Below are 25,103 nucleotides of genomic sequence, written 5' to 3'. Positions count from 1 at the left end.
CAACATTATGTGTCTGGGAGATGTAAGCCAAACTAGTCTCCATGAATCTATAGTACATTAGCTGCCGTATTGCAAAGGATGGATAAGAACTCTGGTATTTTTCACTTGACTTTTACATAACTACCATAAAAGCCATATACTCTGCAGAACTTTGTGATGTATGAGAGACTTTTAGCCAATAAAATTTACTAGATTATGGCTTACTATTCAAATCAGAATATCTTAAGGCAGTGAATTCTTTGCTAATATCTTCAGTGTAATTGAAAAATTGATTTGTATATGGCAAATGTTATTTGACACTGTATTCACCGCAGATTTGCTCTAATTCCTTTTAACCTGAATGTAAATGCAGAAATACTCTGCTTCCAGGAGAAACCAATCCTCTTTCAGAAGTGACCACAGAGATTTTTTTTTTTCAATGATGTCTGTCACTGTCGAGGCAGGACAGGAATGAAGAGACTCTGACTCAGAAGGCTGCTGAGTGTAAAACTCCGATTTATTCAAAGTACACTGCTCTTTTATACAGATCTTCGCAAGGATCAAATCTATTGGTTCTGAAGTGAAAACAACCTACCCCATTGGTGCAGAGTGCTTGACGCCCAGTGATAGAATTTAACTATAAACAATGTGAAAAACAAGAGTGATAAAGAATTATTTACATTCTTTCCCAGCTCTTTCCCAGGCTTTTGCCTGGCTAGAAACTCTCAGTTTCTTTCTTTGACTGAATCTGAGACCCACATTTCCCCATTTTTGTTTAAAGAAGGAGGCGGTGTTTGCCAGAACACCTTGCAAAGAAGAGAACAAACACGACTCCGAGGTTCACTAGTTGATAATTCAAAACCCCCATTGGATGTTGGCTCAGAACAGTCAAAGAAATTTTGACTTACACTATAACTCTTTACAAACTTAACTATTACATCTAAAACTCCATCACCAACACCAAAACATTGTTAGTCTGCTTGCAACACAGGCAGTCTAACTCGTCACCAGTCCATGTCCAAAAACAAAGTGAATTAAATGTTCATTTCCCCCTTGTGGAGGGGCCAGCTGACTGATGGTCGGTGTCTTGATCATCATCTGAAGATTGTGATGGATGGTCAGTACCATGGTCACTGCTCACAGGCTGTCTGTTGACCACATTCTGTTTCTGCTGTCTCAAGTCAGGGCGAACACCCTTCGCAGGTATCCATCATACCCCGCTACTTCTGGAGACACATGCATACCTGTGGCCCCAAGTAATGAGGTCGCATGGACCCTCCCCCTATTGGTGACAAGGTCTTGCACCCAGACCTTCGCAATGTGTGTAACATCTGTTTGCCAGAGCTGCAAGGCCTTCAGGCCTCTGGGGTTCACCCCCACTGGTAAATGTGCAGCAAATCCATGACAGTCAGCACAAGAGCTGACAATGTCACGAGCCTCGGTTGCTGTCAAATCAAACTGTTTTTGCAAAGTATGTGCACTTTGATGCGACGCCTTGGCTTGTGCAGTTCTATCAGGCTGAGGTGCCACCCATGCAGGGTTAGCCAACCTATCAGCCCTGGCATTACCTTCAGTTATAAAACCTGGTAAAGTGGTGTGACTCCGAATGTGCAGGATGTAGTACGGATGAACCCGGTCCTGAAATGCACACCACAATGCTCTCAGCAATTGAAACAAGACGGCATTGTTGACCTCCTTCAGCAGTGAGCAATCCAACCGCTTGGTTATGCCTGCAACATAAGCAGAGTCAGTGAACAAACTCAAAGGCACCTGAGAGAACCTTTGAAACGCCATAGCAACGGCTTTCAGCTCAACCAACTGGGCTGAGCCGGACATGTGGCTTTCCAGCACTTGCCATCCAGACTCATCCTTCCACGTCACAATGGCCTTTCCCGTTTTCCCTGAACCGTCAGTGAAGACAGTGGGTCCCCGCACTGGCACTTGACTATTTTTCGGTCAAAAGGATATATTGATTGTCTTTGCCAGTTGCAACAATTTGTGACTGGGCAGATGGCAAACAATTTGCCCTAAAAAATTTTGCAGCACACATTGCAAAGGAGCATTGTTGATGAGACACCACTCAAAGGTGTCCCGTTCCATTGGAAGGATGATCCTTGCCGGATCGGCTGCCATCAATTGCAAACACCGATAACGACATCTGATTATCAGCTGGGCAACCAAATCAATCAGCAAAGACACTCTCTTTTTGAGTTGATGGAGTAAAAAGACCCACTCTAAGATGTGCAAAGGATCAGGCCATTTTTCATCCCACTGGCCAATGATACCCGTGGGATGACTGTGAATAGGTAATAAAAACAGTGATATCAACAGAAGGGTCTACTTGGTAAACCTGACGAGTAGACAGCCTTTTGAACCTCTTCCAGCACTTGCTACGCTTCAGGAGTCAATTTCCGAGGCGAACTCAGGTCTGGGTCCCCCTTTAAATGTTTGAACAGTGGGGACAGCTGCGCTGTGGTCAGCCCCAGATAGAGACGTAACCAATTGAGGACCCCAAGCAATCTCTGGGCATCATTCAGGGTTGCAATAGTCTCTGGAAATTGCACCTCCTGATGCTGAATGGTTCGCTCCAGAATCTTGAACCCCAAATACTTCCAAGGAGGTCAGCTCTAAACCTTTTCTGGAGCCACTTGCAGTCCATATGAATGCAAGGCAGAGAACAACTGAGGCCGAACCCTCTGCAGTTCCTCCCGAGTGGGAGCCACCACCAGAATGTCATTCATGTAATGATAACAATGCACGTCAGGGAACTGCTTGCAGACTCTGGACAAGGCCTGGGCCACATACCAATGACAAATGGTCGGACTGTTCTTGCAGCCCTGTGGCAAAACTTTCCATTGATATCTCCATACAGACTGATCATTGTTGACAGAAGGCACAGTAAAAGCAAATTTTGGTCTGTCATCAGGATGCAGAGGGATCGTAAAAAAACAGTCCTTCAAATCAATGATCAAGATTTCCCAACCTGCAGGGAGCATGGTAGGCGAGGGCATACCAGGCTGCAATGCCCCCATGCTTTCCATGACTGCATTGACTTTTCGGAGGTCCTGTAACAACCTCCACTTCCCCAACGTTTTCTTGATCACAAAAACAGGAGTGTTCCAGGGACTGGTAGAAGATCAATGTGTCCCTGGTGAAGCTGATCCTGAACTAACTCATGAAGGGTGACTAATTTTTCAAATGGCAGGGGCCACTGGTTCTCCCAGACGGGTCTGGTCACCAACCACCGTAAAGGCAGTGTAGGGTAATCTGCGCCCTTCAACACAGTGACCCCCATCAAAAATCCGTCCCGATGCACACACCACCCCAGGCTGCCAGCACATCCCGCCCCCAAAAAGTGACTGGAGCTGCAGTAACATAGGGCCGAACCTTAGCTGTCTGCCCTTCCGCGTTTTTGATCAACACAGCCTGCCGGCTCACAATGTCTGTGCTGCACCCCCCAAGCCTTCAATGGCCACTCCCAGAGAGGCCAAAGGCCACTTAGGAGGCCACACAGAGGTGGAGATGACCATCACGTCAGCTCTGATGTTGATTAAACCTTGCAGCTGGATCCAAGATGGGCTGGCACCTGGCAAAATCACAGAGCACATAATCTGTGGACGGTTGGCAGAAATGAGCGCGGAGCAGAGGACTTGCGGCAGTCCTGTGGATCCAGAGCCACCATCTCCATCAGTTGATCTACCCTGGGACCACACGACTGGAAAGGCACAAGTTGAGCAATACAGGTTCCTGCCAGAATAACGACAGGAGGGGAGGGTGTGGAAACCATAGCACAAATCTGGCCCGTAAAATCAGAATCAATGACACCTGCGTGCACAAAGACCCTCAAAAGGGTAGTGTTAGACCGCCCCATCAACAATGCACCCAATCCATGACCTAAAGGCCCGAATGCATTCAGAGGGACCCTGTGCACCTCAGTAGACTCTAAGATGACTGACGCTGCGGTGTGTACATCCACCCCGGCAGAGCCGTGGGTGCCTGTGTCAAGTTGACTGGGGCACCCTGCACTGGTGCTGTGCTCTGGGGGATCACTTGTGTCAGTGCACAGTTCCCCTGTGCGCTCCTGCCCCCGTTTCCCAAGCCTGTCAAATGCTTACCATTAGCATGGTAAGTAGACTTGCATTCCTTCGCAAAATGACCTGGTTTACCACACCTGGAGCACAGAAAATTAGAGTCTGACCCCTTCTTGACTTTTGTCCCCTGCCCCTGCTTGCTCTTCTTCTTCCCCTTCTTGTGCCGACCAGTCCCTGAGGATGACAGGCCTACCCGCAAAGATGCTGCCAGAACAGACATTTTATGGTCCACTGTACCAACCTTGGAACAAGGCTCGACTATGTCTGTCAATGACAGATCACCTGGCAATGCATCTATAATTTTCCTACAATCCTCATTTGCATTGTCCCTTGCCAAAGTTTTGCACAAAACCTGCCTCAAAGTCTCATCATCAATCTGCTTCTCCAAAGCAGCTACAAGCCTCTCAACAAATGGCAGGAACAACTCTTTGGCCCCCTGTACTATCTTTACATATCGTTGCCTGGGAGCAGCTCTCTCCATGGTCTTGAGCAATGCTGCAAAACCCACCTTCTGGGCCTACTCAAGTATGATGTGGCCTGAAAATCAGGATTGGCAAAGTTATTGAGTCCCATGAGTGCGTCCACCCCCACACAGCACCTAGGGTCTGTCTGAGGCAAGTGTTGATTCTCAGCTGCAACCCTGTCTGCCATCTTCCTTCAGTTGCTCATAAAAAGATCCATCTGCACAGGTTGGAACAACACAGAGGCCAGATGTTTGATATCATAGGGAGCCAGCAGGTCAGTGTTTATCACTCTGAGGACCTGCATCAATGGGGCAGAACCCAGCCCATATTCTGCCACCTTGTCCTGCAAATCCTGTACAACCTTCCAAGCCACTACCTCGTGCTTGTCCTGTTGTCCCGAATTTGGGACAGCCTTGTGCACAGGAAAGGCTTGAAGCTTACATTGCACTGAAGCATCGTCACCCACACCCCCTTTTGCTCCCCCTGGGGGGGACAGAGGAACTGGCCTCCAGGCACGGTGTCTGCCTCCTTGAGAGGCGGGTTCAAAACCGCACCACCAGGCTTTCCCACCCGCTCTAACAAATCCCAATCACATGCTTCCAAAGTGCTTTGCCTGACCGCATCCCAAAAGCAATGGGGATTTATCGGTTGCACTGACACCTGACAGGGAGGCAGCGTCCACAGATCTCTCTGGGACGCTCGCTGCCCTCGTCGGTGTCGGCGTTCGGACAGACAGTCAGGCCCCCATGACGGAATCGAGATCAAATCATCGCTGTCACTACCTGCCTCCTGTGACAGGGGCGTGTGGGACAGTCCGCGATCCATGGGGGAGGGTGGGCTGACGGGAGACACCGAGGCTGGGGAAGCAGCTATCGACCGCAAAGCTGAAGCACTGGGCGCGGCCCCCGAGCCAACAGCTCCCGAACCAGGAGGGCCAGCCGCCGGTGACGGGGCGGGGACTGGCACCATCACCGGCCACTCGGTGGGCCTTTCCATCGCAGACAGCAATACGAAAGGATCAGCAGGAGCTTGCAACATCGTGGATGTGATGTGCGTTGAAGCTGCAGTCATCGGAGGCAGGAACGGCACTGGCTGCTGGGGCACAGCAGACATCACGGGCACTGAAGCAACAGTGGACGGGGCAGGAGGCAGAACTGCTGCCGCCGCCAAAGCTGCAGGCGGGGCGAGAGGCAGAGGTGCTGCTGCTGAGACAGCGGAGGGGGCGGGAGCCAGAGGTGCCGCTGGAGCCACCGAAGCGGCAGGCATGGCGAAGGCAGAACCGCTCCAGCCATGGGTCGGCAGGCGGGGCGCCGGTCCCCATCGCTGGGAGCGCCAGCGCCACGGCAGGCGTGGCATGGAAAACAGGCACTGCCCCCAGCGCTGGCGTCAGTCCTGGGGCAGGGGGGGCCGAAAATGACACTGAAGTACCCCCCACAACATGCTGTTGAACCCTTGACACGGGCACCGTGAAAGAAATCATATCAGCCTCAGCACACGTCGCACAGTGGGACGTTCCGGGAAGCAGCTGCTCTGGTCCCACCGGTAGAACCGGAGCCCCCACGAGAAGCGGGGGTTTTGCCAGCAAGTGGACGAAAGGCTGCATCCCTGCCCCCCGCGGCAGCAGAGTGAGGCCCATACATCTGCGCAGGCTCCGTAGCTGATAAGGAAGGAGCCAGGGGGGCCACTGCCCCCGCAGCGCCCGGTGCCGCGGGCTGCACCACCCCTTCCCCCAGCTGCAGACCAGAGAGGGGCCCCAACAAGGGCTGAACCAGCTGAGCCGGCTGGTCAACCGTTGGACGGGGTCCGGGCTGTCGTGGCGAAGACGGGACAGCCCCCAACAGGCCGTGCAAAGGGGGGTGGGCTGAGCCCGAGAGCTGCAACGATGGCACTCCCAGCGTCGCCTGAAAAGCAGGGGCTGGCACTGGCACCCTGCCCAAGGCAAATTGCGCTTGTTCAGCCGGCTGGGGTACAGTCTGCTGTGCTATCTGTGGCTGATTGGCCGGCAAAAAATTCCCAGGCTGAGTATAGCCATGGGGTTGGGGAGTGCTGGGACCAGCAGGAGTCCCCGGCGACACGGGAGGCTTGCAGGGCGTCCCATCATGTTCTGACACTCCGCTCCGCGCTGTGGAGGGACTGAGCGTTGCCCAGCCCGTCTGCCTGCCCCCTCTCCCTGAGACACCACTAGACATAGAAGCGGCATCATCACTCCCGAAGAGAACACTCTCGGAGTCCGTGCTCCCCGAGGCTCTCTCCTGCAGGGGCACATACACGCGCCCCCAGACCAAAAACAGTGCGGATCCTCCGCGTCCCCGTTGTGCATCTGCTTCATGAGGCACCACACCAAATCGCGCCAGAGCTTTTGATAAAAGGCCTGCCCAATGTCCGCGGAGAATCCATGATCCCGAGCCCAGATTAAGAGCCGTACCAGTTCCTCCTCAGAGACCCGAGCCCTCATCTGCGGGATAGAGGCTTGCCAGGCAGACAAGACTGTCCGATCAGCTGCAGACGCCTGATTCCCCATTGCTATGAAATCTCCCATCAGCGAACATCCACTTTCAGAGACAAGACAGTCTGCTCCTCCAGGGAGATCTTGTCCCGCACAGTCCCGGCTCTTAGAAGCCGAACCGCGGTCCAAACAGGACCAAGCCTTCTACAGAAGGCGTGGACTTCCAGCGTTACCTTTCTTAAGAAGACAAAGGTGTCCGTTCACAGCCACAGGCTGGTGGTGCGGTGCCACGCCGCCGAGACCCCACCGCAAGATGCTGAGGTTCAGGTCGCCAGCCCAGGCCATAGATTCACAAGGGGTTGCCAGATGTTGCTGTCGAGGCAGGACAGGAATGAAGAGACTCTGACTCAGAAGGCTGCTGAGTGTAAAACTCCGATTTATTCAAAATACACCACTCTTTTATACAGAGCTTCACAAGGATCAAATCTATTGTTTCTGAAGTGAAAACAACCTACCCCATTGGTGCAGAGTGCTTGACGCCCAGTGATAGAATTTAACTATAAACAATGTGAAAAACAAGAGTGATAAAGAATTATTTACATTCTTTCCCAGCTCTTTCCCAGGCTTTTGCCTGGCTAGAAACTCTCAGTTTCTTTCTTTGACTGAATCTGAGACCCACAGATGTCCCCAGTTTTCTAAAAGTGTGTGATTACTTCACATGTTTCTGCTCTCCTGGAAAGGGTCACTGCTCATTGGTATAGCAGACTGAGAACTCTCTTCAGCATAGGAAATTTGGTTGTGACTGGTCTTTAAGTGGCTTATCCTAGGGGGCACAAAGGTAGCAGCTCATTACAGGTAGTGTATAGCTATGGTGATAGCACAGCTTGTAATGAAGCCTCATCCTTGGCAGGCCCTTGGGAAGAAACTCTACCCCCATGTAACTCCTTTAGAGCTCAGCACAGCATCAAACTTTACCACAGACAAAAATAAACAAAAACTTCAGTAATTAATGAAGACAGCAGTGCTGTCTTCTTTTTATCATTTCCACTAAAGCAAATGAATTTGATGTTGATACTGATGGCTGTAGGATTATCTTCATGAGCACTTCAACAGTTGTCTATTGTGCATATACATATAAAGAATTCATACTTTATATTAAAAAGGGGAAAAAAGTTTAAATTTTGTTTATCTTAGCTGAAGAGTAGTATCAGCTAGTCACACATGAAGAAAACTCACTTCAGATTCTGTTTACCTGATTCAGCCCATCTTTTTTTTTTTTTTTTTCTGACCAAGCTGAATCCTTTGCACTAAAATAAAAGGCAGGCTGCTGGGAGATTTTATAAATGAACCCTGGAAATCCTTGCTGAGTGATTGAAAGCTGCTTCTTCCTGTGATTCATCCTTCCGGGCAGGGATTGCCATCCTTAGGCCTGTGAGAGCAAAGTATGTGATGCTTAAAGCCATCTTTCTTGTGATTTTAATGAAAATCTTTGGAGCCTCATGCACTCAAGGAAACCTTTCTCTGTGTTTACTTCATTCTTCTACAGTAACCTGTAGTAAGGGAGTGGAATAGGCAGAGGAGGAAGTGAAAAAAAAAAGAACAAACAGAAAAGTGAATTCCTGCTTTACTTGCATCAGAAAGAGTTGCAAGTCCCTTTTTGAATTCCTTGAAAACATTTGTGGGATCATGCTAAGAGCCCTTGTGCACATGTTAAAGTGGCTCTTTTCTGCTAGTGATAAACCTATGCCATGAACTTCTTAATTCATTCCTGTCAGACTCAGACATGCATTTGTCTATGCTAGTTTTAATGGAGGAATAGTGATTATCTTGCTTATCTTTGAAATCTGCACCTGTCTTGAGTACTGGAGTTTTGTCTTACCAGTTCCCTTTACTGCCTATACTGGTTCCCTTTTCTCCTCCTGTACCAATTCTCTGCATTTACTTTTAGTTATGCCATTTACCTGTGTGTGAAGTGAACCCTGAATTTATCATCGCTGCAGAATATTTCCAAGGAAGTTTTGGGTTGCCAAGGTTTCTATCAAATGTCACAGTGTCATCTACACCTTTTGCAGAAGATCTCCTTCTCCCTGTGATGCCATGCCAGGTTTTGAGCACAGACCCCACTGCTGTTCCTTCCTTTCTTTGCTTAGGTTTGCCTTTTGCTGTCCCAGTGTATTTTCTTCAGGTGATTTTGGCAGGTCTTTTGACCCAAACAAAGAAGCACCACTGTCACAACAAGGTGATACTGACAAGAATTCCTATGTTGCCTGTTTTCTCAGGAATGTGGCCTTCAGAAACATTTCAACCAACACAGAAGCAGAGCATGTCCTGTACTTTCCCTTAGCCACTGGTGATTCTTCAGCATCACTGCCCATGAGCTTGCACACATCCACCAGCAGCTAAATAATTCAATGGATGCTGAGGGATATATTGGAAAAATTCAATTGGTCTTCTAAAAAGTGTATATTAATGAAGTGTGTCTATTTAAGAAACCACTTTAATAGGCATCAGGAGAATTGTTGAGAATGCTGCCAAGGGCAATGGGTACAATTTATACTGCTAACAGAGGATATTACTCACATCTAGAAGAATAAATTGGATATCACCAATGCACTGAATTACTCTCTTGAAATAGAGGTGGGGAATAGAAGAAAAAATAATATCCCAAAAGCATTAAAGAATCCATCAAAGAATTTAGATGGAAATTTACACTTTTTATTAAAAACTGTAATCAAAGCTGGATCCCATTGTGCTCTCACTGTAGCTTAATGATTGGCAATACTCCTCTGATGTCAGTGGCATTGCTAAGAAGGGAGTCAGCACAGCCAGAAACAGATTCTTTTTAGTCTCATTTTTATAAGTTAAAGGTAAACAGAAGAGAAAAACCTATTTATTTACCAAGATTGATGAGAAGAGGCTAGAGAAATGAAAGCAATATTCCCTCCTGTTTTCAGCTGTATTTCAGAGCTGCAGGGATATACCATGCCACCTCCAGGGACTGTCCCCTCCTTTTCATAGATGTAAGCCCTTCTGGCAGCAGGGCACAGGAGAATTTGCACACTTTGTGCCTGCCTCTTTTCCCCATGTTACTGTGTTGCCTCCATTAAGTGGCACCACAATGTTTGTCAGGACTCAGATTAAAAGACTCTCAACACTGGCCAAAGTTGAAGTTCAAATGATTTTGGAAGTTTTTTAGTGGCTTAGCATAGGCTAGCATTGTAAAGGGAGAGTATCCAAGGGAAAAGAAGGTGCAAGGTGCACCCCATGCTGGGGAGAGATAAGGCAAAGTCATCTCCTTTTCTGAAACTCACTGGGAGTTTTGTAATAGTCCAGAAAGAGCAAAACCGAGTTGCTCATAAAAAACATCAGCACCCCAAGCTCTGAAAAAACCTCAACCATTGGAAATGTCTCACAACAAGGTTAAAGCCCTTACGTTTTTCAAATGTTTAACCTTCTGGAAAATACAGCATAGCCTCTGCCATGTGCTGAGCACTGGTATGCAGCTTTAGCTTACTGAATCCTCAAAAGTTAAAGAAAATTGTGTAGGGAACAGACACATATGAGTTAATTTCAAGTCTCTCACACAGAAGAGATGTTGTATGTTTGGGCAGTAACCAACATGTTGCTTTTCTGTATAAGTCAGCAGTGTGTAGATTTTTCTCTTGTGCTGCATGTACTGTTTACTGAGTCATTTTAATTGTCTTTCCACAGAGGATAACAATGTGCTTGCTATCTATAGCCATTGAACTCAGACTTAACCATTTCTCCTCCAGGATTTTTCCCTGGCTGAATGATACAGGAGCAAGGACAGCCATTTTTGACACATAAAATAAAGGTTCAGAGGGGGATTCAACAGGAGCAAAAATGCAGCCACCTGAGATAGTTTTGTTCCCTTATATGGATTTTCTGATCCTCATGCATCCTAGAGGGATCATACAATACAGGGCATGCAGCTGGACAAAATTTTTTCTGGACAACTGATCAAAGTTCAAGCACCTGGAGGGTCCAGGGGGATGATGTAAGCTGCTAGACCAGACCATTGTGCCTTCATGTATTTCAGCACTTTACCAGGGCCAGCTAGCACTCTGCTGAGAAATTACTGTGCTTGGCTGGCTGGCAGGTAGGATGCTCCAAGTTGTGGATGACACAAAAATTTACAAAATTTGATGGAGCTTGCTCCATGACATTTGGCTTCATCCTGCAGCAGAGGGGCCACAGTGGGTCAGGCATCCCTGCAGGAACAGCTCAGTAAGCTGAACATACCACCCAAATTTTAGCCACAAAAGTAAAAGCTTTCCCATTCTTCCCTTGAGAGGAACTTCAGGTGCTGCCTGCTTGGCAGCCCTCTAGACATTAACCTTAGAAGCCCTAAAATCTCCAATTCCACAAGCAGTACATCTGTAAAGCATGGCTATTATTCACTGTTGTGCTACTCCAGCTGAATTCCAAAGCAGCTCTGTAACTGGTGCAAAATCTGACTAATGAAGTGCTAAATCAAGCCCAGCAAGTAGAAGAGTTCAATTCTTTTTTAGTTCAAAGCTTTTGCAATTAAGGATAATTATGATCCAATATTTAAACTGCTTCTCTTTCAGTTTTCCTGAAGACTAGATTTGGGTTTTGCACACATAATACTATTTTGTTTCAGTAAATATTTCAGTAATAGTATAAGTGGTCTATTATCATGTAGTAAAAATCTGTTGCATTTATTTACTAATAGCTGTGAACTATTCAGAAATGGCCAAGGGAAAAAAAAAAAAAAAGTAGCAGCCCAGTATGGAAATGCATGAATGAGATGAATGACTTTGCAAGAGCACTGTTTGCTTTTTCCCTGTAAGCTTCTATTGCTGCAGGGAAATTCGATTTATGAAGCCATGAGTCCATGTCTGCTTCAGACCCTGGCCTGTTGCTTAATTTAGCAACAAGGCATCAGCTGTGGCTTGGCTGCCTTGGAGCAGCACAGCAGTTGGGCTCACTCTCGCTTTCCCTTGTGTAAGGTCATTTTCTCCACCAGCTTGAACGTGTGATGTGCTGCATACAAACAGACAGGAAAAGGCATAAACCTGTTGTGAAAACTGTCTGGCTCTCTGGTACTCATCAACAACATTAAGCCTGTTGAAGCTGAAATGACACTTACTCCTCCCCCCTTATACCCTAAGCCTCCCTGTAGCCCTACTCTGTTTCTGCAAGTGTTTTCCTTCAACCCCCCGTGCTTCTTGTTCGCTTTATTATTTTCTAGTGCCTTTATCCAAGAGGCTTTATTTTACAGACATTTGGAGTGGTGGCAGACCATCTGAGCTCCAGACTGTTCAGTTCAATAGACCAAAAGGAAGGTGACATGACAGCTGGAGTAGGTATCATACCATTTAACACACACAGTGGGAGGTGAGGGGCTCTAAAGTCCTACAACTTCACATGCTGGATGGCTGGAAGATGGAGGTGTAATAGGTAAAAAACAACTAACAGGAGTCCTAAATGGTTCAGCACCTACATTTTAGCTTTATTTTTTTCCAGGCATGTCTCTGTGTTTTCAGAACATGAAGTAAAGTTCCTTTCTATTTTCTATTTTTATCTTCTAACTCCTTGAGTGGATATTCATTATAACCCAGTTTAGGTCTGGAAGAGCTGCAGTTGCTTCTGCAGGAATCAAATGGAGGATATAGTCCATTGTAAAAATTTGCATTTATCAGATAGCAAAGAACAGAGATAAAGCAATTTTAATGTCCTCTTCCAGCAAGTGCAGAGCTTATATCTCTCAGAAAAAAATTTGCTGACCACTTTGGCTGGATTAACCCTTCAGTTTTTGACTTCAGGAGGTGCTTGCTTGACTCTGCACCCTGTACCTTTTTAGATATACATATTCCCATGGCTGAAAGCTGTATAGAGCTTATAAAGGAAGCAGAAACCACCATTCTATCACCACAGGACAGTGCTTCTACCAAGCAGCAGGCTTATTCAAGCAAAGAAAGTCTCAAGAAAACTTTTTAATGAAATTTTTCACAGAATATAAATATAGACATTTCTGTCAAATCCATAATTTATAAATCACAAAGAAGAAAACACAATTGCTGTTTACACAGGAGAACAAACCAAATAATCTAACCTTTATTTAGCATTGGTATCTGCTATGACTTTTTTCATAGTTGGCCTTTTCTACTTCAAGAGAGATCTTTGTAAAGAATAAGCATGGATTGGGGGGAGGAAGAAATGAAATTATCTTGCTGAAGTGATAATTAAGCCATGAAAATAATATATTTTCAAAGGTCTGGCCACACTCAATCGCCTTGAGCAACAGGACAACATAAGTGATGATCTACCCCTCCTACAGCTCTTCCTGTCCCTGACAACAGCACATCACTGTCATTAAAACTGTCATAAAAAATAGACAGGGCTGATGGGCTGGCTGTGAGGAGCTATGACAGCTGCTTTTTGTGTGTCACTGGGTTTTATCACTCCATTACAGGATAATGATAATGATAATGATAATGATAATGATAATGATAATGATAATGATTAGCCTTGCCTTGCTCTCAGAATGGAAAGAGGTATTTTTGATGAAAGGAACTAAAAACTTGGTTTGGGCATCAGGGCAAGATTTCGAGAATCAACAGCATCTGTTAGGACAACTCTGAGTTATTCTAATCTACATTCCAATAGCAACCGGATGGCAAGTGCATGATACTACCCCTGGCCTGAAGTTTTGAAGAAAAAGGTTTAAAGAAAAAGGTTTTCATAGGTTTAAAGAAAAAAGGGACATGGTGTAGAAGAGGAGGACGTTTTTATGTGTGTTAATGTATAGTACTGACTGAAATACATGGATATGTGCATGAGCATTTTGTATACAAATGTAGGGCAAGCCAGTTTCTAGCACTGCCTGTCAAGCAGCTCTCACCTGTGGGACTCTGAGCTACCTTGTACTCATGCCAGGTTGATTTCCTACTCAGCAGGTGATGTGAGACAACTCATGCAGGTTCTCTGAACTGTATGGCAGGCACCAAACTCTTCTTGTACCTGTATGTGAAACCTTGGTATCCTGAGTTAGCTCCTCTGATTCACCAAGACTGTTTTGTTCTGAGTTGAAAGCATCAGAAAATGAGTGAAAGGTTCTGGGTTAGTTGTAGGCTTCCTTGTTGTTGCTAAGGATTTAACACAAGAGATTTACATAAGGACCTAATTGCACAGGTAATATCAATTCCTGTATTTTCTGAGAACTAAAGATTTCAGTCATCATGCTCATTAATATAGTGTTTTAAGCTCTCAAACAAATGTGAAATGTTGCAGATTGTTATATCTGGTAACCATACATACTGGTAAGTATTATCACTGTTTCTAGCATTCCTCTCTTCCTCTTACAAAGGAAGTAGAAATCTGACTGCAAACACACCAATGCTAAATTACCTGAAAATATATCTGGTACACCAATAAGTATTTTGTGGCTCTTCTTGGGCCAGGGTCTGCCATCTTTATTTAATTCTGAGCAGTTTTTTCTCAGGAGACAGTTCAAATACAATTAGTTTTTCCTCTGATTTAAGCATAGGGGAAACAGACTCATGTCTTTATTGAAGTGTCCTTTTCTATGAAGATGAAAATGGAAGTTCTCAGAAAAGCAAGCACTTTAAAACTATAATGGGACAAAGGTTCTGAAAATTGTTTGAATCACATTTTCAGCTTTCCTCACAGGGTAACACTGTAAGCTGATTTTTTGACAGCAATTATCTCTAACCAGGCTTTAATTTTTCCTACTTTTAGAATTGTGTCTCTTATTTCAAATGGACACTCCTTGGACATTAATGATTTTTCTAATTTTATTAATCTTCAGGAATCCTCTCTGTTGCACATGCAACAAAGCCATGGGCTTTTAATGACTATTTGGGACAAAACAAATCCAGCAAAAAAAGCAGAGAGAAACATCTTTCCCTTTAATCAAATGGCCCCCAAATCAGATTGCTCTATGGTGCAAGAGACCCAGCTGTGCCACTGTCAGATGAAAATGCGACTTGACATTTGTTCATGTCCCTTGCCACTCAGTGGTTGGTCTGTTCTGCTCCTCAGCTGGAGCTCTGTCGTGCTGGGTCAGCTCACACTTCACTGACCACAGGGATCAGGGCCAAGATGAACTCTGTGCCCTGTGGTTCCATCACTTTGCTGGCATGCAGGCCACCAGAACCTCAAGCTCTTACCTGGACTCATTCTAATCAGGTGTCAGTGATGACTGAACCATCTGCTGATCTTGGGACAATGGATATTGTATTTCAGAATGTGCAAATTTGTCACATTGAGCTCATGGGCACTCTGTGCCCCCTTTCCTGGAACTCTGTGACTCTGATCAAGATAACCCTAGACCCCTCCTTCCTACCCCAATGGGGTTGGCAGAGAGCCAGGGAAGCCCACCCTGTCCAAAGTCTATATAGACCCCTGACATTTCCTGTTTGTTCTCTTTTGCCCCGCTCTCCACTAAGACATCACAGAATAAAGAGAGCTGAACCAACATATCTCGGGGTAAGAGCCTCTTTTGGAAATCTTTACCATCTCCTGATATTCCTCCCCTCACAGCCTTGGATCTCTGGGCTAGCCTAGGATATTCAGGGGGCTGTGTGAGGTGGGGAACGTCAGTTGGCCCCCAACGTGTGCTGCCATAAGCCCACGAAGAAGCTGGAGGTACTATTTCATAGGACCTCGGTAGCTTTTTGGGACAGTCAACTGCCCTATTACTCTAGCTGCCTTTAAAGGCTTTGAGTGACAGGGAAAGGTCGGGACCCTGCCTGCGTACCCCAGGTGGGCCGGCTGGAGAGGGACCCCAGACGAGTTCACAGACGACCCCTACAGTTCAAAGGCGTGGTAAGTCCTCCGATCGCGTCACCCCGGGGATCGCATCTGGCAGGGAGGATTATTACCATAGTAGCTGCAGGAAGCTGCTTGCGAGGGTAAGCCAGGAACCCTGCACAAGCCAGCATGGAACCAGATGGCCACAGGACACGTGTACCCGGGGGAGAAGTGACGGGAGGGAGCCAGCAGCTCTGGCACAGCGGCAGGAGAAATCCCGCTGGCCCTGACAGAGCAGGAGCCGCTCCGGCAGCGGCGGAATGAACTCCCCTCCCCCTGCCCTCCCCCGCCAACCCCACCCCACCCCGCTTGGATCCCGCGATACAGTGGGAATTCAAAAACTTCATATTGTGTTACAAAGTCTGGTGAAGAATAGACCAGCGATACAATTAAAATAATGGGTACAAAAGTATCAATGGAACAAAAGAGCACACTAAAACACGTTAGCAACATTTTAAACATGTATCGTTCTCAAATAAGCTCCTCCTGCATTTTGTATTCTGGTTAATAGCAGAAATACCAAATTTTACTGTGCAAGAACTGAATTAGCTTTCTTTTTGGGACCAAATTGGACAGATATTAACTTTAAAAGTTGAAAATGGTGAACATAAAGCTTCTATATTTATTCCGATATTTTTACAAGACTGAAAAAAGATTTTAGAAGCAGAAAAGAGGATACAGACACAGAATCACAGTCCGAATAATCCCTTTTCACCCACTGTGAGAAACTACAGGCCGAGGTATTGTTTATTAAGATATATATAAAGGTTAGGAAATGGAGTGTGAGAAACTACAGACTGAGGTATTTTTTATTGAGATATATATAAAGGTTAGGAAACGGAGTGTGAGAAACTACAGACTGAGGTATTGTTTAGGAAACTGAGGATATGCAAATAGCCTGCAGGCACAGCATTTGCAAGATAAGAGAACCACAATCACTTACACCTGGGGACTGACGATACAAGATAAAGATAACCACAATTACTTACAGACTGCTTACCTAAACAGAAGGAAACTGCAAGATGATCCAGGAATTAGCTTTCAAATTCCAGGAAAACAAAAGGAGGCCCCCAGAACTTCATGGAAAGGATGGAATAAAAAGAAGGCTGTTTGAACGAATTGGGGCGGCAGAGGTGGAGCGGAGACTCCCCGGCCGTCCAGCGCTGTCTTTGCTCATATCCTACTTGCTGTAATTAATAAAATTCTAATTGGATTATGATCCGTTGTGGCGTAAATTTATAACAATTTCTGGTGCCGTGACTCGGATAAGGAACGGTGGGCTTTGGTCCTCCGGGGAGGCGCCCCACGACATTTTGTGGCCCCGCGACCAACAGCTTACCCCAACCTTACCGACGAACCTAAAGTCTAGGCTAATGAGCAAAGGAGAGACCGGTAAAATCCCATAAAGATTCTGTGCACGGGAGTCCGGACGAAGACGCAGTACACATAAGTAGTGAAATTATTCACAGAGCAAAATTGTTCGCGGCGAAATTGTTCATGGGTTTTCTGTTCGGGTGGGATTGGGTTTCCTGGAATATAACGAATGAGAGGTTCGATATACTGAACCAAGCAAGTGTGGACTCTTAAGTACTGCGTTTTCCATCTCCCACGAGGGACTGGGCCAGGAACAAGAGGAGCGAGTGCGTGTGTGTGTGGGGATATTCCAGAAGATGGGGGCGAAGGGCAGCAAGCCTTCGACTCCCATGGGAAGGGTACCCACTGTACCTAAGAATACCCCTCTGGCATATATCTTAGATAATTGGAGATATTTCCCTGGAACCCTAGGGAAAGATAAGCAAAAAATGATACAATATTGTACTAAGATATTGGGAGGGAAGAAGATATCTAAAAATATCTTTTGGCCAGTCTATGGGTCAGAAAAAGATTGGGTAAGACAGCAGTTAAACCTCTGGGTAAATAATAAAAAACTCCTTAACCTGGAGGAGAGACAATATGTGGAAGTGTGGCTGGAAAGACCGGGAGCTGGACTTTATCCGCTGAATGAAATAAAAACTAAACATAAGAAAAAGAAGGAAGAGTTAGACGAAACCCTTCTAACCCTCCCTCCTTACATTCCTCCTCCTGTTCCCGCAGCCCCTCCAGAGGTCCCCAGAGCACCCACTCCCCCACCAGAGTCAGAACAAGGGTCTCCCCCTCCCTCCTAGATGCGTAACTAGAAGTCAAAGAGGGGAAGCTCAGATGTACCCCCTAAGGGAAATACCCATGGGGGGACCTCAACCTGTGATCGAATATATTTCCGTACCCTTAAACTCGGCTGACCTACAAGATTTTAAAAGAACTGAGATGGGAAGCTTAATTGAGGACCCACTCGGAGTAGCAGAAAGACTAGATCAATTTTTGGGACCAAGCCTTTATACTTGGGATGAGATGCAATCTATCCTTGGTCAATTATTTAATACCGAGGAAACAGATATGATTAGACAAGCAGGAATGAGACTGTGGGATGCTCAACATGCTCAGGGACCTCAAGCAGATATTAAATGGCCACTCCAAAGACCTAATTGAAATAATCAGGATCCAGCGCATAGAACTCATATGCAGGACCTGAGAACTATAGTAATTCAGGGAATTAGAGAAGCAGTACCCCGTGGACAAAATATCAATAAAGCATTTAATGAAATGCAAAAGAAAGATGAAAGCCCTACTGAGTGGCTGGAACGACTAAGGAAAGCCCTTCAGTTGTACTCTGGGGTAAATCCAAACGACCCTTTAGGGCAAGTGCTCCTCAAAACTCAGTTTGTGGCAAAATCATGGGAAGATATCAGGAAGAAGATTGAAAAGTTAAGAGAACTGGCAGAATAGAGGGTTAGATGAATTATTGAGGGAAGCTCAGAAAGTCTACGTAAGGTGGGAAGAAGAGAGCAGCAAGCGACAAGTAAGAATGATGGTAGCAGCAGTCAGAGAGGACCGCAAAGGGCGAACTGGTGAACACAGATCTGCTAGGATGAAACAAGGGGACGTAGTAATAGAAAAGGAACAGAGGTGTTGTTTTTACTGTGGAGAGAAGGGACATATAAGGAGGAATTGCAGAGAAAGGATCAGGGATGAGGGAATATTGAAAACAGAATAGGGGAGTCAGGGGCTCTGTATCTTAGGAGACCGGAGTCATCATGAGCCCTTGATAAAATTAAAAATAGGTCCCCATAAACAAGAGTTCACCTTTTTAGTAGACACTGGGGCTGAGAAATCAACTATTAAGCAGATACCTGAGGGATGTAAAGTTTCCCCTGAAAAAGTACAAGTAATTGGGACAAAAGGGGAACCCTTTAAAGTAAGTAAAATCAAAAATGTGGTATTCGAAACTGAAAATAAATTTGGAATGGGTGAACTCTTGCTCGTCCCTGAAGCAGAATTTAACCTGTTAGGACGAGATTTAATTGTCGAATTGCAATTAGAAATTAAAGTGAAAAATCAAGAGTTGGCAGTGTCTGCTTATCCTTTGACCGTGGATGATCAAAAACAAATTAACCCCAATGTCTGGTACTCTCCGGACACAATTAGTAGACTGGAAATGCCACCGATTAAAATCCAAATTTCCGAACCCCACACACCTGTGAAGGTAAGGCAATATCCCATATCCTTAGAAGGACGGAGAGGATTGAAGCCAGAAATTGATCGATTGTTGGCACAAGGAATCTTAGAGCCTTGTATGTCACCCTTTAACACCCCCATTTTGCCAGTCTCATAAGGGAGCTAAGTCAAGCACCAGTTTTAAGTCTCCCGGATTTAAAACGGTCATTCCATTTATTTGTTAACATACATGAAGGAACGGCATTCAGAGTATTAACTCAGGAATGGGCCGGACAAAAGAAACCGGTGGCATACTTATCAAAGCTGTTAGACCCTGTAGCAGGGGTTGGCCGAGTTGTTTACAGATCATTGTTGCTGCTGCCCTATTGCTTGAAGAAACAAATCGCATTACTTTTAATGGAGAAGTTGTCTTATATGCGCCTCATAACATCAGGGGAGTGTTACAACAAAAAGCAGAAAAATGGCTTACAGATAGCCGATTATTAAAGTATGAGGGAATACTTATAGAATCCCCTAAACTATCTTTAAAAACTACTGGAGCAGTTAACCCCGCTGAATTTTTGTACTCAGGAGAAGGTAATGAACCATTGCACAATTGTTTTCAAACAATTGAACAACAAACACACACTAGGTCAGACTTAGAAGAAGAAGAACTACAATGTGGAGAAGTATTATTCATAGATGGGTCATCACGAATAGTAGAAGGTAAACGATTGTCCGGATATGCCATCGTTAAGTGGGAAAAAGTGGGAATACCATACACCATGGCATCCACAAAGTTCAGAAAAAGTTGAAAGGATGAATGGAGAAATTAAAACTATTTTGACTAAATTAATTATAGAAACCAAATTATCATGGATTAAATGCCTACCCATAGCACTATTAATTCTCAGAACCAGACCCCAAGCAGGTGTAGGAATATCAGCATTTAAAATGGTGTATGGAATGTCCTACAGAATTGAAAGCCCACAAACAAATGTTTTAATTAGAGACCGTGTGATTAATGAATATGTTTCACAATTAGCAAAGCATCGTAACCAGCTTTGGGAACATGGACTGATTGTGCAACGACCCCCGTTGGACTTAAAAATACACAACGTTAAACCTGGGGATTGGATATTGATTAAAGTGTGGAAGGAAGAAACCCTAAAGCCCAATTGGGAGGGACTTTATCTTGTTTTGTTGACAACAGAAACAGCCATCCAGACTGCTGAGCGTGGATAGACTCATGCCAGCTGCCTTAAAGGCCCAGTAACGAGACCCCACTGGAAAGTAATCAGTACCCCAGATGACACCAAGATAACCCTGAAAAAATAACATAATGATAAAGACATTATTTGATTTTTTTGCTGCATTACCTTTTGGTATAACGTGTGTATTGCTGTTTATATATGCTATAATTATTTCTTTTTTTATCTATTATATATGGAAGCGTACAAAGTGTGTTGAAGGAAATTGCTAGACATATGTAGCCACACCATAGTGAATATAGAAGGTATAAAGTATGCCAGGATAAATGGTGGACACACTGTGAAGGTAGATACCTTCAATATTATTGTTACCATTCCAACGAACCAGTCCCCCTTTGTGGTTGAAATCTTGGCTATAAAATGTAGAGGGGAAGTACTAACTGTGTCTTGCTTTGCCCCGTTAGTTCAAGCTGCAAAGTGGGAAGCCTATATAAACAGGCAGAAATCCCAAAACAGCTGTTCTCCTGAAGAATTCCCTTGCTGCCGAGAAGATGATACCCCCCCGTGACTCGACGCAACCAAGTCGACGGGCGAGGCAGAAGAGGAACAAACTGTGGAGAAAAGAACCAGAACAATGGGACGCAAAGGCAGCATCGGCCGAACTTCCCCAGGATTGGTAAAAATATACTTAAATTGGCAAAATTGACAGACACCCTTTTTCCTGGTATACCGTTAGTCTTGATATTGATAATTACCCAGGCAGAAGGGGGAAATCCACATGAACCATTTAAATGGGAACTAATATCTTGGGAAGGAACGAGAACAATAGCCACTTTTAGCAACCCAGGTCCACCTGAATTCATAGTAAAACTTTGCTATTTAGTACCAATACATTGTAAAAAAGGACCTCCATTTTATATATGCCCGGCCTCTGGACCGTCTTACTGTAATTATCCCGGACATTATTATTGTGGTTATTGGGGATGTGAAACAATAGCCTCGGGCTGGTCAGTAAAGGCTCCTGATAAATATATAAAAGCAACCTGGACTCCTAACGAATGTGTACCTGAACAAACAGGTGTAGATCTTACAGGTCTGCGTAACGTAGATTATGTAGCTTCACGTGACAAGGAAGTCTGTACCTGCATCAAATTTCAAGTATTACATCCCCTAGAAGACAAGTGGTTAGTGGGACGAACATGGGGAATACGTGTCTATGGAGGAATTCCTAAAGACGTGGGAGGGCACTTTCTCATAAGAAAAGTTAAAATACCACATGATTCACTCCCTGTTGGGCCGAATAAAATATTGAATTCACCCACTTCCCCTACAAAAAAGATTGTCCCCGCAAGTGTTACAACCACTCGTCCAAACTCCCTATCAGTAACAGATCGAATAACTAATGACATGGTGACAGTTAGGGATTCAGGAGTGTCAAAATCCAAAGACCCTTTATGGGATTTAATGCAAGCCTCTTAATGTGCCCTTAATGAAAGCAAACCAAATTTAACTAAGGAGTGCTGGTTATGTTATAATGTTAGACCACCATATTTTGAGGCAATTGGAAAACCAGATAAGATTCAATGGTCTAGTGGTTCAAACCCATGAGAATGCCCATGGAATGACCAAAAAAACCATACGCAAGGAATTACTATTCAATTAGTAACAGGTCAAGGAAAATGTATCGGTACAGTGCCCAAAGATTATCAGCCTCTGTGTAACCAAACAACAATAATCACTACAAAAACTATAAAGAGACACAAGAATAGAAATGACAAATGGGCTATCCTGGCACCAGGAGCTAAATGGGTTTGTTCAGACACCGGAGTAACGCCTTGCCTATCCCTAAAAGTGTTTGATCAATCTCAGTTTTGCGTACAGGTGATTATTGTTCCTCGTCTGATCTATCACACCTCTGAGGAGGTGTTACGCCACTTTGAAGGAGACCTGAATATACAAAAACGAGAACCAATTACAGTGGTAACCTTAGCTACACTGCTAATAGCGGGTGGAGTTGGAACAGGTACAGGCATAGCCTCCCTAGTAAAAAGTCAGGAATTACAAAGTTTACAGATGGCTGTAGATGAAGATTTAGCGAAAATAGAACAATCTATCAAAAATTTAGCCACTTCAGTAAAGTCTTTATCAGAAGAAGTACTGCAAAATAGAAGGGGATTAGACCTGTTATTCCTAAAAGAAGGAGGATTATGTATAGCTCTCAATGAAGAATGTTGTTCTTTTGCTGACCATACAGGAGGTAGTCCAGGATACTATGTCTGAACTCCAGAAAAGGTTAAATCAACGTAAAAAAGATCGTGAGGCGGGCAGGTCATGGTATGAAAATTGGTTTAATGTTTCACCTTGGCTAACCACTTTGTTGTCTGCCTTAGCAGGACCACTGATTAGATTGATTCTGGGACTTATATTTGGGCCTTGTATATTACACTGTATTTTACACGATGTTAAAAAACGATTTGACATAGCTAAACTACTTATTTTAACTACAAGGTTGGGGGCAAAATATAAAAGTGCATCTATTGATGAGGATGAAGATTGTTGTGAATGTGTTGTGCCACGTGGGGGCTACGCCTATTGTAATTGTGAAGTATTACCTTGTGAGTGCTATGATAAATGTTGGGATTGTGGAAAAAAGGTTTATTTGCAATGCCGAGAGTGAAAGCAGCGTCTAATAAACAATAATGGGATAAAAAGAAAATGGGGGATTTGTGAGAAACTACAGACTGAAGTATTGTTTATTGAGATATATATAAAGGTTAGGAAACGGAGTGTGAGAAACTACAGACTGAGGTATTGTTTAGGAAACTGAGGATATGCAAATAGCCTGCAGGCACAGCATTTGCAAGATAAGAGAACCACAATCACTTACACCTGGGGACTGACGATACAAGATAAAGATAACCACAATTACTTACAGACTGCTTACCTAAACAGAAGGAAACTGCAAGATGATCCAGGAATTAGCTTTCAAATTCCAGGAAAACAAAAGGAGGCCCCCAGAACTTCATGGAAAGGATGGAATAAAAAGAAGGCTGTTTGAACGAATTGGGGCGGCAGAGGTGGAGCGGAGACTCCCCGGCCGTCCAGCGCTGTCTTTGCTCATATCCTACTTGCTGTAATTAATAAAATTCTAATTGGATTATGATCTGTTGTGGTGTAAATTTATAACACCCACCTACCCACCTCCTCAATATCCCAGCCCTGATATCCCTTCACCCACCCTGTATACTCTTCTAACACCTGGTTCTTCTGAGAAATACAGTGTGGAGTTCGCTTCACAGAGCCTTACTCTGAAACACAAGCAGGACTATAATGGCGGCGACCATGTGCTCCAACCCCCTCCCCCTCCCCCTTACAGCCCTTTCCTGCCCCCACCCACCTGCCCCTCCACCAATCCCTTCCGGGGGACACAACGCTGCCTCTGCCAATGAATCTATACCATCTATAGCACTGGTTGTTTATTTAGGAAGGAGAAACAGTACCAGAACATACCAACCACTACCATATAGAGACAAAACAGTCCTTTCACTTTCTAAAGGTCTGGCAAAGGAAATCGTCAGTGCTTTTCAGAGTGTCAGTTTGTACAGCATCCTGTACCTACAGGAATGACCAATTTGAGAGGTTTGAAAAAGTCTTCAGCTGTGGCAAACTGATGTCACAAAATATGCATCTTTTGAGAGGCTTGAAAACATTTGTGTTTCAGTTGATATATTTTCACATTTATGTTTCAGTTCACACATTTCCAGGAGCAATTTTTGGATCATGACATACAGGAGGAACCACAGAATACATCATACCTTGAAATCCATTTGGATAAACAGAAAATGAGGAGGCAGGAGCAACATCTCACATGCAGTTGAACAAAACTCTGTATGTGAATTGTCAGACATTTTACAAACAGTGCACAAGCAGAGCTAAGGAAAAATTTCTTCAGTTTTGATCAAAAACCCAGAGTCAGGACAAATTGAAAATCCATTTACATTAATAACTTGGGGCAAGGGTTTTGTTTGTGTTTCTATAGAACGAGGATCGAAGTGGGTGTCGGCAAGGCACGTGAAACCTTATCGGGTACAGATGCCAGTGAACGTGGACCAGAGAAGCAGAGAAGCAAGCATGCAGACGAAGAGGGACAGTAATGCTGCAGACATCTCGTTGGACAATGATTGGCATTCAGAGACTTGGGGTTTTTCTGGGGAATCAAGTGTTGTTTGGGTGTTGCTGCATTGCGGGGTTTCTCACAGAGGTTGGGGACATGAACATGGGGTTCAGACAGATAGTGTTCATGTGCTTCATTCTCTTGCTTGTTGCCTTGGGCAATAGGACAGACTTCCCATGAGACAACCAAGGGAAAATGTGTGGGAGACTTTGGCAAAAGCAGCAGGTCTGGACAGCATTTGCCTGACCCATTCAGAACTGGGGAAACAATTTTTGACATGCTTGGTAGGTGTGCCAGTGAAGGAATGACCAATTCCAGGGGACATCCCTCCAAAAGGTTCTGAAGTCCTTTTCGGATCCTGTGGAGGGATAGCATGTCTGGACACAG

General features: G+C 44.9%; 1 long non-coding RNA gene and 1 pseudogene across 3 annotated transcripts; both read right to left on the bottom strand.

Annotated features, from left to right (window-relative positions):
- Positions 1–473: 473 nt before the first annotated feature.
- Positions 474–5,305, bottom strand: LOC146767642 (endogenous retrovirus group K member 7 Gag polyprotein-like; annotated as a pseudogene). Its single transcript, XR_014954889.1, has one exon. The product of XR_014954889.1 is annotated as an endogenous retrovirus group K member 7 Gag polyprotein-like (transcript).
- LOC146767641 (uncharacterized) lies at positions 474–25,103 on the bottom strand. 2 transcript variants are annotated; one of them, XR_014954891.1, is made up of 4 exons: positions 23,781–25,103; positions 17,738–23,673; positions 5,317–17,329; positions 474–1,709 (listed from the first exon to the last, which is right to left on the bottom strand). It is a non-coding gene; the product is annotated as an uncharacterized LOC146767641 (long non-coding RNA). The 2 variants fall into 2 exon arrangements; XR_014954890.1 differs by having other exon boundaries at positions 5,317–23,673.

Source organism: Lonchura striata, chromosome 4, assembly GCF_050655825.1.
Source record: "Lonchura striata isolate lonStrDom1 chromosome 4, ASM5065582v1, whole genome shotgun sequence".
NCBI classification, from domain to species: Eukaryota; Metazoa; Chordata; class Aves; order Passeriformes; family Estrildidae; genus Lonchura; species Lonchura striata.
The sequence above is the reverse complement of the archived record's forward strand: the minus strand, read 5'-3'. Positions and strand labels throughout refer to the sequence as shown.